Consider the following 6,395-nt stretch of genomic DNA (forward strand, 5'->3'; position numbering starts at 1 on the left):
ACCACCCACCGCCAACTCTTGGGCTATTCTTTTACCAACCAATAGTGGGATTGACCGTCACATTATAACACCCCCACGGCTGAAAGGGCGAGCATGTTTGGTGTGACGGGGATTCGAACCCGCGACCCACAGATTGCGAGTCGAGTGCCCTAACCACCTGGTCATGCAGGGCAGGAAAATTGAAATGGCTTTCAAACTCATGAAAATTGGAATATGAATAAAACATTGAACAATTCCCCTGGAACATATCCAAGAATCCCTGAAAGCTTTCTGGTGGCCAGAGGCTAGAAAATTGGGGCGTTAAATAGGGATCTGTCCTCAATTAAAAAAACAAAAAGGCAAAAAACACCACATTTTGATCAGTTTTTTTTTTCGTCGGGTAGCGCACAAAATACAGAGCTTAAATTAATAAGCCTGGCATAGATTTACTTGTAATTGCAATGTCTGAAATAACTAAACTAGAAGTATTCAATACTAGCTCAGAATTATTTACATATTTCAGCACTGTGTTAAATATGTTCCGAAAAATAAGCAAAAACATCCACGTTAAATGGTCTCCTCTGAAACAAAGGTTTTATTATTTGTTGCTCGTGCGATATGTCACTAGAGAGTTCACTGAACTGTCAAGTGAAATTTTTAAAGATTTGTTTGTTTGTTATTAAGCACAAAGCTGCACTGATGTATATCTATAATCTATGTTGTGCCCACCACAGGTATCCGATGTTTTGTGTTATAATCCGCAGACTTACCACCGGGCCACTGGGGATTGTTAAAGGTTAAGAACATGACGAGACAGTAAAGATAAATACATAAGTTTACAACTTACAAATAGTGGACGTGAACGATATATACAACAAGGTAATGATGCATTGCAGACACGGTAGAGATTGAGAAATGCTAAACCTTGGCTTAAATGAAAAGTATTGACTGTGGTGTTTGGTAAGAATGATACATCTATTTTGGTGAAATTTAAGCAGTTATTGTACAACGGATTTTGGCACATTCTCATAAGTTTGTGTAGAAGGTAGTAAATACCTGAAATTTAGTAAGTTTAAGACAAACAAGTTTGTACAAATATGATAGTGAACAATGTACACAAAATTTTATTTTTAAATTTATTAATCACATTCATGTCATATGATTTTTGTTGAGTATTGGTCAGTACTTAGCAATTTATATGCTTATTTATCTTAACACATCTCACCGCCACTCTTATAACTCACCCACGGCCTCAAAGTGTGTAGTGCGATTTTACGGCATCCGGACGCGAATCATGAACCGTCGGATTCACAGTCCGGCACGCTAACCATTAGGCCCACAGTAAGAAACATCTAACTTTTAGACTTTTAATGGAGTTTGTTTAATCAGAATCATGAACTATTTCCCGGTAGACCCGCAATAAGTTTATGGATTTAAAACATTAAAATCCGGGATTCGGTTCCCAGTGGTGGAAAGAACGTAGAGAGCTCACTGTGTAGCTTTGCGCTGAAACAGAAACAACAAAGAAACAAACGTGAAATATGATTCATGTCAAGCAGTGGCGAATACTTAACCAGTTTTTATTCTTATTTGTATTATAGCATACAAACTGAGTTTTATCACATCTTTTGCCATAGCGGAGGAACACATTAGTGGAAGTGCAGTAAGAAATAGTTAAGGTCAGATTAAGTTCGATGAACAGGTTTTATGTGTCATCCTGGAACTTTCAAAAAGAACACGATTTTGAAGGATATCATAAAGATTTTGAAATATTAAAATTTCGAGTGATGCACGTTAAAGTTATAATTATTTAATCTAAGATTTTAATCTGGTCGATTAATAAAATGGTATTCAATATCATTATTATACCAGCAGTCATAAATAAAAAGATGGAAAATATTAACGTTGTGTTATATTTTGATAAGGAAATCTGGTAAACATAACGGTTGATATTTCAGCTTAGTTTATTTATTGACTTAAGATGCGTCAAGTTGTTTGACACAATGTGAAAAGTTACATTTGTTCAACAGTATCATGTTAGTACATCAATCTAATTTTAATACTAGAAATAAACAGCTTTATAACACAGTTTTATTATTTTTCTTTAATTGGACACAACGTTCTACTTTACAGCTTCTTCAGAGCGTTCCATTAACACACAAAGCATAAGCTTCAAATTATTTAAATAATAAATTATAATCGAATCTATAACGTTCATTTGACATATTAAGTAGTAAAGTTCATTGTTGAAAGAAACGTATTGTTGAAATATTTAACTGCTGTTTGTAATAAACAAAAGCTCTATCAAAGTTACAGATTTAATAACAAAAGATAAGATGAAAAAATAAATAAATATAAGCTTCATCCTTTGTTCCTATTCATCTGTGGTCGTAGCTGTTTATTTCCAGTATTAAAATGTCTTTTATGCATCAATATGCATTACAGAAATTAAATAATGAGACATCAGTCTCATTGCAAGAATGAATCAGTGTCACCTAACTTGTTTTTTTAAGCTTAAGTAGAAATACAAGGTTTTATATATATATAATCTATTATTTATTAAACAACAAACGGCAACAACAGAAATTTACTAACTAGATGAAATAATAAGCGTTTGATGATCGACATGCCATGAATGAAAAATGTATTTGCACACACACACAAAACCAAACAAAAAACGTTAAGCCTTGTATCACATCATGCGATCTTAAGTTTTGAATTAACTGTAAAAATGCTCAACATATTATTGTCTTCTTATTATGTTTAAAAAAGAAAATTACTTAAGTTACCCCAAAAAATGTACAACATTTTATCAATTAGAAAAATGTTTCAAAATGTACGCAGTTTTTGATCGGGTATGTATATAGAAACCTAATACAAGTCAACAGTTTTTAAATAATATATTTGTATTTATGACAAAGCTATTAAATATATCTGCCGCCATCCCTTATTTTGAACTACTCACCAAAAGGAAGGCAGCCAATCAGCAGCACCCTACCACCAACCATGAAGATAAGGGATGTCTGTTACTCTTATAACACAATCACAGCTTAAATATTTTGTGGTATCGCAGGGATTTGAATCTGACTTGCCAGCTATGAAGTCCAGAGCCCTACCTACGGGAACCACCTACACTTCTTGGATAACACTTCCCTAACGAAAGTTGGTCTTCTAAGAAAGAGTAATAATGATTATATCATTACGAACGTACGTCACACACGTCAGTAACTAGCTATGAAAACAACAAGGTTGTGTTTGTTTAATTTTAGAGTAAAGCCACATTAGGTTATCCGCTGTGTCCACCACAAGGAATCGAAACCCGGATTTTGGTGTTATAAGTCCGTAGACTTACCGCTGTCCCACTGGTGGACACGAGGTTGTGTCCTCGGTTGTTGTTGTTGTTATTTTTGCTTCGTCTACTCACAAACACTTATACGTATATATAACTGGAAGTCACAGCTTGAAACCTAAGTTTTACCTCGGTAGAATATTGGCTCTGGTTATGGTGATGATAGCACAAAACATCTATAGCAAGATTGGTCTATATCTACGTAACATCTGTGTCACTTTAAAAATACATTAAGTATTGCTCCTAAGGCTACTTTATAGTTCGTCTTCTAGAAAAAAATATTTGGCCGTTATTAATGAATATTATTTTTATCTAAATAACTATCCTATATTGCTATGATAACTCACTTCCTATTTATACAAGCGTAATGAACTCACAGCCACGCCATCTATCGGCTGGGGCGATAGTACTTACAAAGTCGCCTATTTAAACCTTTTGAATACAAATAAGTGATTTAGTGGAGGAATTGTTGACACACAGGATGAATTAGAGCAATTAGATGGTTTAGTGCAACCTGACTCTCATGTTGAGAGTGGTTAAGTTGACAATATATTTGGCCACTTTTAGGCCTAGCTCGTCACACGCATGCTAGGTCACAGAGTATACAAGAACAAGGAAGATTACTGTGAAATTTATATTCTTGTATCTGATGATAACACATATTATATGTTGTTAAAATTAGATTAGCATGTTATTTGTTGATAAAAAAAATGTCATCAGTGTGGTAAACAGTTAGGAAAGTAAAAAGCGCTGGAAAATTCGAGAGATGTAACGAATATTCCAAACATAAAGTAGTGCTCCTGTTATAAAACAGGGAAAGCTTATTCTAATAGATAATTAGTTTGTTTATCAAAATCACATAACCAACAACTGGCAATGACGCCACTCACTCTGTTAGATTTTCTTCAGATAAACAACGAACGTATTATATGTGTATACACACAAAAGCACTTTATATGGGAGAAGCAGCATATTTACTTTCTATCAAACCTGCCGTTTGGAGCGCTGCGGTTAGCTGTTTTCGGGCTGAGTGGGCCGTCTTAGCGGTATAGGGTCTTTGGTAATGCATTTGTGAAGCTGTAATTTAGAAAACACGTATAAATTAGTTAATAATAAAAGATCCAGGGTTAAGTGATTACTGAATTGCTAGTGATCAGGAAGTTCGACCTTTTTGACCTTTAATATTTTTAACCTCACCACGTTCAATAATTAAATATATTTATACTGAAAAGTATATCATAGTGTTCATATTGTGGTTTTGTGCTACATTTATTATATATTCGAAAAAAATTATAGCTCTTCTTACTTTAAAGCACGTTCGGTGATATATTTATGTTACAGTCATTGCTTAGACATGTGAGTAATAGAACTGCTTCGTTAAAACCTAGTTTTTTTAATTCATAAGTATTTCTGAAAAATTTGAACTTATCTAACCTAAATAAAATCCAGTGTGTGTCTGCCCATTACGACTTTAGTAACTGGAGTACAAGGGGGGGGGGGTGCCTTGAAACCTTATAAGTTTAGTGAGTGTTGGTATAATAAACCTAAAGTAAAGACGTAGTGTAGGATTAACTAACCAAGAACCAAGTGCATAAAATTTATCATGAAAGTAAAAATATCGATTCAATTTTAAACTTAAATCGTTTCTGAATTAAGCTATTTTCTGTTATATCATCAACGTTTTTAATTTTATAAAAACCTCTTTAATCAACGGAGACTTTAAATTAAGAAACCAACAAATATTATTCCAGTCTTGTTGTGTATACTTTCAGTAAATATATTAACAACAATATTAAGTTATACTTTTGTTGCTTAGCAACATGACATAAAAACCATTGTTGGAGGGTTACCAAAACGCACTGGTTTTCTATATATTAGAAGTTGTTAATGTAACTGATTTTTTTACCAATAATTATTCCATGAATACACCACGAATTCATTTCATGAATGATCTTAATTTTGATTGGCTCACAAAAGAACTTACCAACGTTTGACTGCCTCAGCTACACTTTTATGTCTTTTTGTTGGTTAAGCTTGATTTCACAAAATTTATTTATTTCAGTTAGCTATGAAATGTGAGGTTAGCGTATACTATGGAGGGGGGGGTAGTACTTGCCCCGTCATTTTTTATGGGTTATACGTTAGTCAAAGATAAAATAAAATTTCCCCTCTTTCGTCTTTAGAAATTATTCTATTGTATTCTTTACAAATTATTCTATTGTATTCTTTACAAATTATTCTATTGTAGTCTTTACAAATTATTCTATTGTATTCTTTACAAATTATTCTATTGTATTCTTTACAAATTATTCTATTGTATTCTTTACAAATTATTCTATTGTAGTCTTTGCCGATCAGCGAAGGTCTATAATGTAAAAATTATGCTAATCTGTTTAGTTATTAACACGAAAATGATCGTACTATATAAATTAGAAGAGCCAGTTAGAATCGTTATTTGATATACTGCATTTTGAATTCCAACGATAAAGGAACGATTCCGTTTTAATACGTATACCTAAAATAATGGTTCGTTAATCGTGGGTCACATACGATAATCCGATACACCATGGACCTCTACCTCTCGCCTTGCCTGTTGATTGGTTCGCGTGTGCCGTGGATGAAGTGCGTAATAATTCTTCTATAGAATTCGGCCCTGTAGCTAATAAAACCCATGATTACATCATGCTCACGTCGTTCAACATATCGTAACGCATCACTACAGACGATTACAGGTATCGGCTCAAATTTCGTCTATGTCACAACGAACTAATCTTGTTTCTTTTTTTTTTTCCCTTGGTATACCACGGCCCTTCTTAGAGCCAGAATCAACGAAGCAATGTCACAACCAACGACGTCAATCACGGGCGTCACTACGCGGTCAACGAGGGTTGTTCTTGACCAGGGGTCACCAAACTTTTTTCACAGCGGGCCAGATAACTGAGAGAATGACGAGCGAGGGCCGCATAACGATTTTGTTCAATACAATACAGTCAGTGAATACACAAAAATTAAGACAACAAACATGTTTATTTTCCAAAAAGTTATCAAAGAAGGCGTCGTCAGCAAT

General features: G+C 33.9%; 1 long non-coding RNA gene across 1 annotated transcript in view; it reads right to left on the reverse strand.

The window, feature by feature from the left end:
• Positions 1-6,338, reverse strand: part of LOC111086168 — an 8,411-nt gene extending 2,073 nt beyond the window's left edge. Inside the window, exon 1 of the long non-coding RNA XR_002610910.1 lies at positions 5,844-6,338. This is a non-coding gene — a long non-coding RNA (uncharacterized LOC111086168). The remainder of the gene's footprint in view (positions 1-5,843) is intronic.
• Between the last annotated feature and the right edge of the window lie 57 nt (positions 6,339-6,395).

Source organism: Limulus polyphemus, unplaced genomic scaffold (genome assembly GCF_000517525.1).
Source record: "Limulus polyphemus unplaced genomic scaffold, Limulus_polyphemus-2.1.2 Scaffold891, whole genome shotgun sequence".
Taxonomy (NCBI): domain Eukaryota; kingdom Metazoa; phylum Arthropoda; class Merostomata; order Xiphosura; family Limulidae; genus Limulus; species Limulus polyphemus.